Below are 10,380 nucleotides of genomic sequence, written 5' to 3'. Positions count from 1 at the left end.
GGCATTGCTGTGAGCTGTGGTGTAGGTCACAGATGTGGCTCGGATCCCGCGTTGCTGTGGCTCTGGCATAGGCCGTCAGCTACAACTCCGATTAGACCCCTAGCCTGGGAACCTCTATATCCTGAGGGTGTGGCTGTAAAAAGACCAAAAAAAAAAAAAGGAACAAAGAAAATTTAGCTCAAAGCCTGGCATGCAGTAAGCACTCAGTTACCGTTTGCTCCTATTACTGTCCTAACTTTCTGTGTGAAATATGGTCAGAGCATTTTCTATCCACTACCCTGGATCTTTAGGGACGCAAGACCCCACTACTGCACTTGATTCCAGGCAGAAGGTATTTTTCAACTACCTAAAGCCCAACTCAGTATAGTCATAGATTTTTCCCGAAGAATTCCTTAAATTAAGTTCCTATAGAAGGGGTGGATAGAGGACAGGGCTTTAGAGTCAGAAAGCTCTCAACTCATATGTAATTGGCGGTTTAATATGATAATATAATAACTTAAAGTTTATATAATTGTTTGTAAAGATTTTATTACTGCGCATAAAACTGCAGCACATCCTGTGGGTTCAGCCAATGTAATTTCAGTTCCCTCGGATGATTTAATGGACCAGTCTCTTTTAATGACTGCATCCCTGGACTTTTCACAATAACTGGCACATGGTAGGTGTTCAATAAACCTACTGAATTCTGTCATTTGACAGAAGGAATGGACCAAAGTACCTACCAATAATTAGTAAATTTTCATTCCCTTTTCCTTTGGAGACATGTCTGTTCTAAACTGTCCTTAGCATGTTTTTCTGCAACCAAAAGATTCTTGACAAAGATCTTGACAAAGCCCCTGGCTTTTTAACATCTGAAGGCCACAGACAGACCCTCTCTCCAAAATCCCACATGAGTGAACCACTGGGGATGATTCCAGTGGTTCTTGGGCCTCCCAAACCCTTTCCCTCTTAAATGCTCCTGTTCTAAAGTACCCACTAAGATAAGAAAGCAAAGAAATTCCGTCCTGTCTGCCTGTCCCAAATCAGCATGCTGTTATGAACAATCTATACCCTAGTGTCTATATTATCCTTCTAGTCAAGGCCACACAACGCCTACTTCCAATCTACTTGTGGTTTAGGGGAACAAAGTTTAAAGCAATTCAGATATTTTGGGTTCCTTGAAATAGACCCCTGGTTTTTGAATAAGCGAACAGAGATGTTATTTGTAAGAGTAGATTCATTTATTCTTACTCATCATGCTTATCATCCTGAAAAGTCTTTTTTTTAGTTTGTTTCGTTTTGTCTTTTCCTTTTGGTAGCCACGCCTGTGTCATATGAAAGTTCCTGGTATTATGGAAGTTCCTGGGCTGGGGTCAAATTGGAGCTGCAGCTGCCAGCCTCCATCACAGCCACAGTAACGCCAGATCCGAGCTGCATCTGTGACCTATGCTGCAGCTTGCAGCAACACCAGATCCTTAACCCAAGGATCAAACCTTGAGCAAGGCCAGGGATCAAGCCCACATCCTCATGGAGACTACGTCATGTTCTTAACCAGCTGAGCCATAATGGGAACTCCTCATCCTGAAAAGTCTTGCTGTAGTCTCTATAATGATATTTCTTCTCCCTCTCCATTCTCTAGTTGTGAGACTACCCAATGGTCAAAGAATTACCAACCTTCCCTGGGCCCTAGAAAACTAGGAGTCCAGACTGCTCTAGAAGCAGAAAGGAGGATTAGACAGGCGAAGACTTCCTTTTTTTTTTTTTTGTCTTTTTTTTGCTATTTCTTTGGCCACTCCCACGGCATATGGAGGTTCCCAGGCTAGGGGTCTAATCGGAGCCGTAGCCACCGACCTACGCCAGAGCCACAACAACGCGGGATCCGAGCCACGTCTGCAACCTACACCACAGCTCACGGCAACGCCGGATCCTTAACCCACTGAGCAAGGCCAGGGATGGAACCCGCAACCTCATCGTTCCTGGTCGGATTCGTTAACCACTGTGCCACGACAGGAACTTCGACTTCCTAAAACTAAATCATGTCAAGTGCCTTGTTGGACTTCAAAAAATACTTCACCAGGGTTGGTAATTGATAGAGAAACGCAAACGGAGAAATGGGGAATGTAGGAAAATACTTATGTAAAACCACCCAAAGGAAGAACCTGAAAAGTTTAGCCATAGATTTTCTGAGAAGATGGAAGTATAGGCATTAGCGTATTCAAGAATTAGGCAGTGAGTTTTCCCCATTTGGAAGCTAAAAAAAAAGAAAAGAAGAAGAAGATCTGCTGCCCAAGACAAAGAAGAAAATGCTTCGGCCCCAGAGGGAGCTGTCACTCATATGTACTCTGTCCAGGGGGCTAGAGAAGGATTATAGCCACCATTTTGGCTTCTCTAGAGTGAAGCAGCCAAACAATGTCGAGTAGTTGCTAGGCAACCATTAGCTCGTCGCTGCCCTTTTCCATTAAACATTATCTGCCTTCTTAGATTGTTTTAATTTATTTTTTTTTTAAACAGGAAAGGTAATGCAACAGGGAATTATCACTGCAACCTAACAATAAATAGGCATTTAAAGTAAAGTTTTTTTTTGCAAAGGTTAGATCCCTCTTGGGTGGGATTTTTTAAAAACAGTAACCATGGACTGAAACCTCTTCCCCCAAACATTTCATCACTTGACCTCATGTTTCCTGATGCCAAAAATAACACTCACAACATAACGATAATCTCTGAACATCATAAAACTTAAGGTCAGAGATTTTTACATAGATCCCGTATGAATAATCTCCTCTGCGCGCTGCTCTGACCTACCCCAAGCTAGAGCTTGTCCTAAAGCCAGTTTCTCCATCAGCAAAGAATGGTTGTCAGAGGTGGTGAAATGGAGTTCTGGTTCTGTTCAGCTCTGCGGACAGCTAAATGCATATTATTCACAGGACTGAGCAGAGTCACATGGAAATACCACCTGTGTGTGTAAGGAATACTTTCTGGAACATAGAAATGAAAAATACCTGAAGGGAGAAATATGAGTCTTTATTCAGAAACCCACATGCATTCGAGTATTAGAGATGCATTTATGACTTTTACAAGAGCATGAGGAGGTACCCAGTGAAAGGGTATAAAATCAAGGTTGGGGAAGGGTTCCCAGTAGCCTGTCATGCACCACACACGTAGGGTCTTTTTAAAATTCCAGTGGGTTCACAGTCTGGCTCAGGGGACCTGTCTTGGATGGGATTCAGGGAAAGAAGGTGGGTTGATTTCATGGACTGGGGCTCAAACATATGATCTGGCAATTGCCCTTCTGGGTATTGACCCAAAGGAGCGGAAAACTTCTGTCGACGCAAAAACTGCCCATGAGTGTTTATAGCAGCTTGATTCATAACTGCCAAAACTTCGGAGCACCCAAATGTCTTTCAGGCGAATGGATAAATAAACTGTGGTACATCCAGACGTGGAATATTATTTCGTTCTAAAAAGAAATGAGCTATCAAGCCATGGAAATACGTGGAAGAATCTTCAATGCAAATTACTAAGCAAAATAAGCCAATCTGGAAAGGCTACATACGGTATGCTTCCAATGATATGACATTCTGGAAAAGGCCAAACTACAGAGGCAGTAAGAAAGATCAGGGGTTTACCAGGGCTGGGGCTGGTGGAGGACAGAGGATTTGGGGGCAGTGAACACACTCTGTATGATGGATTACGTCATTACACATTCGAATATACAACACCAAGAGTGAACCCTAAGGTAAACTGTGGGCTTTGAGTGATTATGATGTGCTAATATAGGGTTATCATTGCCACCAGCAACTGCTTGGCTTCTTGCTTTCCATCTGATTGCAGAAATCAGTGCTGCCGCAGACCAGACAAGGTCCGCAGTGCAAGGCGAAGCAAGCGGAGGCCACCTCAAGATTGCCCAAGACACCAAGAGTTTTTCTGCAAGACCAGATTTTGGGTAAGTCTCCAGAGTTGCTGGCTCACACTTGTGCTGATGCCGCCGTCTGCCCTCGCTGGAGTCTCAGAAGGATCCTCATGCAGGGAAGTTGATTTGGGCTGACTTAACTTACAAGAGCCTGATGTATAACCAGAGGCCAATGTATCCCCTTACAACGAGCACAAACAACTACCCAGGGACGTAGAGTCTGCATCCATGAGTTAGCAGGTTCTTCTTGTAAGAATTGACACAGGAAGCCTTAAAGATAACCTGCCATCTTTAGCCTTGATGACTACCTTCTTTCTACATCAGCTGGTCCTCACTGCATGCCCAGCGCTACCACGTTCTGATGGGCTCCTTCTTCCTTTGCTATTATACTAACACCCATCAGGTTCCTGTCCTCTAGGCCTTTCTAAGTGACTTTGTATGTTTATGTTTCAACCTTCTAGGCATAGAGTCAGAGTTTAATTCTCTGAGACTCATCTGAGAATTGAGACTAAAGAGCATCGAGGAAGTGGATAGTATGTAAAATCTATATGATCTGACAATGTATAGGTGGGAGACAGACAAAAACTGGAAGGGAAGGAAGCAGGTTTGCATATTCAAGAATAAATCCTGCAAATCCCTGGGAGAAAGCAAATCTAAATCACAGTGAGACTGCTTGACACCCACTAGAATGACTGTAAGTTTTTAAAAAAGGAAAATAGTTGTTGTGAACATGTGAAGATATTGGAATCCTCATATGTTACTGGTGGGAACGTAAGAGGTGCAGCCCCTGTGGAAAACAGTTTGGCAGTTCCTCAGAAAGTTAAACAGAGAGTTGCCACATGACCTCGCAATTCCACTCTTGGGTATCTACCCAAGAGAGCTGAAAACAGGTGTTCACACAATCACGTGTACGTGCACATTCATTGCAGCATGACTCACAACAGCTGAAAGATGGAAACAGCCCAGATGTCCATCAGCTGATGAAGAGAGAAGCAAAATGTCACATATCTATGCAATGGAATGCTCTTTAGCCATAAAAATCAACTACATACTAATATGAGCCACCACATGAATGAACCTTGAAAGCAGTTATGCTGAGTCAAAGGAGCAAGATACAAAAGGCCACATAGTGTATGAGTCCATTCATATGAAATGTCCACTAAAGGAAAACCCATTGAGACAGAAGAGAGAGTAGTAATTGCCAAGGAGGAAAGGAGAGTGTGGGGACGAATCACTAAGCAGTACAGGGTTCCTTTTTGGGGTGATGGCAATGTTCTGGGTGATGGCTGTACAACTCTGTGCATGTGCTAAAACCCACTGACCTCTCGCTTTAAAATGCCTTTGAAAAAAGAATACATACTAGCAGGCCATAAAAACAATAACCACGTTTACGTTTAGTCAGCAGTTAGAACGAGCACTTAGACAACTGTTTTGCAGATGTCGTCATGAACCACCTGTGCTGTACTGAAGACACTGGTCAAGCTGCAGTTTCCTGGGGGCTCATCCCAGACCTCCTCAAACAGGATCTCTTGGACTCTCTGGGGCAACAGAATCTACATTTCTAATAAGCTCTAGGGTAATTATTTGGCACAAAAAGTCTTTTAACGCTCTGCCATATTGGTTAGAAATGTGGGTTTTGTTTTTAAAAAAATCTTTTAGTAAACAAGAGATACCACTGGGCTACAAGCTCCTCATAGGAGAAACAATGGTTAATTGCAGTCCCAAGGTATCATTCTGAAATCTCCCCACACCATCATCCTAGGCATTTCTTTTCTTTCCCTCCCATGTTGAGCCCTTATTACCTATACCCCACTTGTTCATCTTTCTTGATCTCTTGTTTTGGTGGCGCTCGTCTCTCAGGCATTTCTAAGAAAGGGGGCAGGAAGACAAATTTTTCTGAGAACTTTGCCTGCTTGAAAATGCCTTATTTGGGATTCAAAATTGATATTAATTTTCCTTCTGAATTTTGAAGATCTTGTTCCATTACTGTCTAGGGTCTAGTATTGCTGTCGAGAAATCTGAAGGCATTATGATTCCTGATTCTTTGTATGTGACCTGCTCTTATTTTGCTTCTTTTTTCATTTTCTCTGGAAGCTTGTAATCTCTTCTCACTGTCTCCTATGTTCTGGAAGCTCACGTTGACGTGTCTTTGCAAGTTCTTTCTCATTCATTGTGCTGAATAATTTGTGGACCCTTTCAATTTTACCAGCTAATGTTTGTCAACTATAGGAAATCTTCTTGAAATATTTTTATGGATTTTTTTCCCCTTTCTTACAGAAAAAACCCACCTCTCCTTCTAGAATCATTTGTTTTGTTTTTTGTTTTTACTCTGTTTTTAAGGTAACATTCTCATCTTCCAAGTTTTCAATTGAGGGTTTCTTCTCTGCTATATTCTAAATCCCGAGAGCTCTTTTTACAATTCTCAGAATTTCCCTTTTTATAGTAATCTGCTATTATTTTTGGGTTGCACTATCTTATGTCTCAGAGGTTTACTTCTATTTGCAAATTATCCATTTCCACCAAATTGCTTACTTATGTTGATTTGTTTTATTTTCTACTTTTGCACTATAACCCTTGGTTGTCTGGTTATATTTAAGGGATGATGTGCTGATTTAAAGCTCCGAGTGCCTGAGGGGAGCTCAAATGGCATAGCCTTGTCTATGGTAGGATGACCTAACTGGGCTGTGATTTCAGTGGCAGTGTTTTGGGTCTCTCCCTTCAGCCTGGTCAAATTATCTGAAGACTCTACCCTTCTCTCCTTAGAGCATGACGGCTTGGCTACCAGCTTTCTGGGAACTAAATGAGTCAATGGATGGGCAGCTCAACTTCCAGCTTGTGTACATGTCCTTATCCCCCTGGTTCGGTATGTTTTCCTGCCTTGCATCATCTCCAGTATCTCTCAGTCCAAAAACATTCTCTCTTCTCCAGAGGGAGGGTGGAGAAGGATATCCGTCCAAAAGTGAAATGCTTATTAACAGATTTTCAGTCAGTTCTCCTTACTTAACCAATCTCCACGTCCAGAGGTACCTGGAGCCATTAGAACTACTTAGCCTTTGTACAGTGGGTTGGCCTTGACTTTCCCCATCGGCCCCTAATCAATCATCTCAGGTTCTTTCCAGCTCCTATTAACTTGCTTGCTTGCTAATGACTTTTTCTATTTACTGTCCTTGTAGATATGCGCCTTTAAAAGTAATTTTACTATTATTTAATGGAAAGGATGAAAAGTTGATAAGTTCCATCCACCATTTTTTTTCAAAAGTGTCTCTTGGGTTTTAAAATCAACATCATGACATGTGATACATACATACAACAAACTGCAGACGTTTAAAGTGTGCAATTCATTAGTTTTGATAGAAGTTCATACCTATAAAACCTCTACCACAATTAAGATGTAAAACATTTCCATCAAATATTCCTTGTGCCCCATTTGCAGTTCATATGTCCCTGCAGTGTCCCAAGCAGCCTCTGATTTGGTTTTTATCACTATAGATTAGTTTGCATGTTCTGTAATTTTATAGAAATGGAATCATTAAATATTTACTAGTTTTGGTCTGGCTTCTTTCACTCAGAAAGATGATTTTGAGATTTATTCCTGCTGTTGCATATACAGCAGTTCATGCCTTTCTATTACTAAGTAGTTTTCCATTGCGTGCATATAGAACCGTTTGATTTTCCATTCTCCTGCTGAAGACAGAGGTATTATTTCCGGTTTGGGGGTATTGTAACTAAAGCTGCTATGGAAATTTGTGCACAAGTCTTTGCATGGGACCTTTTATTCATTTTTAATTTAACTATTTCAATAACCATGTACTGGGACTTGCTGTCCCCAACCTTTCCCTGTGCCAAAATAGCTGACATATTACTTCCAGAACATTCTTCCCAAGGCACAGCTCTAAGCCCATCATACTTATAATGATGTCTCATAGTCTCTGAGTCATAGTCAATGTGCTCTTTTTTTTTAGAAAATTCAACAAAATTTTATAAAATTAAAAAGTTGACATTAAAACTTGATATGACATCAATAAATGTTTGGAAGCAAGTTGTTCTAACAACAGACTACCCTCCTGATTGTAATTTTATAAAATCCAGCCAGAGCAAAGATGGTATCTTGAGACCAGATTGTTTCCTAACCCTACAAGCCAATTCTTGGCTACTTTCCAGCATTGTAGAAGCACAGCCTGGAGGATTTGGGGTTTATATACACTTCTCCCACATCAAGTTTTTTTTTTTTTTCCTTTCCATATTTTAAAAATTCTATTTCAGTTTCTTAAACTGACATCTGAGCTATGGACACACAATGGATGCAAATTTAATCAGGCAATCACGACTTTTTTTTCGGTGAAATTAACTCAGGATAGTGGGGAGTGCCTGCCTACTCCTTTGGAAGTGGAATATATTTCTTTCTCTTCTCCAAAGCTTACTTCTAATACTTCCTCCCAAATGGTTTTCTTCTTTAACAAGTACACGTCACAAATCTAAGGCAAATTTTCAGGTCATTTGATGGTACAACTATTAAAGGCTCTGGATATGTCCATATTAAAAATATTATTTTAAAATCTTTTGAAAATCAGTTGTATAAAAAAAAAATCAATCTACAACCTCCAGCATTTTTTTTTTTACCTCTGTGCTTAAAGCAATGATAGGTAGTGAGAAATGTGGTCCTTATTCTTTTTGTCCCTCAGAAGACGTGTTTCCTATACTTGTCTTTGAATTTTCCAGTTGCATTGAGAGCCTTCCTGAGCCCAAGCTTTGTACCTTGCTATAGTTTTCTTCTTTAGGACATTCTTAATTTGTATACAATGTTTGTCCTCTGTATTTTCTTTTAAAAAGAGGAGAAAGATGGACATAGTACAAATTGTGGTCCTTGCACATTAAGGTGAAACAGTTTCCATGGAAACTCCAATATGCGGCTCTGTGGTCCCTACTGCCCTAGTCATTTCCATCTCTCTCTCTTCCATCTCCCCCTCTGTGACCACTACAGCATCTACCTCAGCCACCTCTTCAACCATTGTGAAATCAGCTACATCGGGCTCTTGTTGGGCCATGGCCTCTAGCTTGAGACGGTACTATTCTTCCTCCTGCTCTTTCTTTAGGAGTTGGTTTTGGTATTCCTGGTCTCTTTGATTAGCCTCCCGGAATTGCTGCTAAAGTGGTTCTCCTTCAGTGCCCTCCTTGCTTTCCTCCACACTGTTTGTCATTTCTTCTATCCTTGGTTTCTTAGTGAGTGGCAGTTTCTCTACTTCTTCTGCCTCTTCTTCCATGACAGTCTCCTCTGCAACCGGACCAGCAGATACAGTTAGAACTTGCTGTCCAACTTGCATAGTTACAATAAATGGCTGGCTAATGCCTCCAGTAGGGACTGCAGTCTGGATATTACTGCAGGGACTCCATCGGTCGCTATGGTGATGACTCTCTGGCCTCCACTCCCCACCACTTGCTAGATTGATGAGTCAACAGAATTTCCATCTATGATTTCCTCTGAATTACCTGCTTGTTTGGCATTGGGTGAATTAACAAGGCTTGCGAGGTTGACAACGTCTCCTGATGTAAAGATGAATGGGGTAGCCATGGCCACAGGGTTGACTCTCTCAGGATTCTCATTCACCTGATTCTGCATTGCTTCCTGAAGGCTGACCAGAACCTCAGCATTGTTTTTCTCCAGGGCTAAGTCAGAGGCAGATTTATCAAACTTGCTGAAACCACTGACATCAGCTCCATATTTGGTAAGTAGCTCTACGACATCTCGATGGTGGTGCTCTGTGGCCCATGTGAAGCCGTCATCATCATTAACATGTCCTTGGCATGCACATCTGCACCATTCCTCACAAGCAGTTCCACGCTGTGTGCGTGTCCATCAGCTGCAGCATATGCAAGGGGGACCTGTTCACTTTGGTCCGGACATCCCTAGTAACACCTGCTCGAAGGAGCACTTCCGCTGTGGAATAATGACTGTACTGGGCTACAAGGTGCCAGGGGATGAGCCAAGCCAGTGTGTGGTGAATGGGGCATCATTTGCCATTAATGTTCTGACTTCATCATCTTGGCCTTTTCTTGGTGCTTCTAGGAACCTCTTCCCCAAGTCCACCAAAGACGTCTTCATGCATAGTAACACAAACTTGTGGGAAGCTGTAACTCCTCGTCCGGGATGCTGCCGGCTGCACTTTTGCCGAGCCTGCCAGTTTGATCCTGTTTCCTTCTCTAGTTAAGTCTCTCTGTCAATGATGGTTACTTTTTGGCCTTTTCATATAGGCATATTTTGGGGGCCTTTAACCCCCACTCATGGAGAATGGGAGGCAGCAAAACAGCCTGTAGTCAATATTCTTTACAGCAAAGAACATCCACATATTTTTTCACATCACTCGTAATTCACCTTTCCTCTGGCCACACCAAATCTGCTCTCATCCAGAAGCACCCTTCACACTCCTGGACCCCTGGACCTTCATTCTTATTATTCTAGGAGAGCCTCCCCCATCACTGTAAATGAGATGCTC

At 42.0% G+C, this 10,380-nt stretch overlaps 1 pseudogene; it reads right to left on the bottom strand.

Moving 5' to 3' along the window:
- Positions 1 to 8,760: 8,760 nt before the first annotated feature.
- On the bottom strand, positions 8,761 to 10,042 carry LOC125117010 (GA-binding protein subunit beta-2-like; annotated as a pseudogene).
- Positions 10,043 to 10,380: the final 338 nt, after the last annotated feature.

The sequence above is a fragment of the Phacochoerus africanus genome, chromosome 15 (genome assembly GCF_016906955.1).
Source record: "Phacochoerus africanus isolate WHEZ1 chromosome 15, ROS_Pafr_v1, whole genome shotgun sequence".
Taxonomy (NCBI): Eukaryota; Metazoa; Chordata; class Mammalia; order Artiodactyla; family Suidae; genus Phacochoerus; species Phacochoerus africanus.
This window is presented reverse-complemented; position numbering and strand designations above follow the sequence as displayed.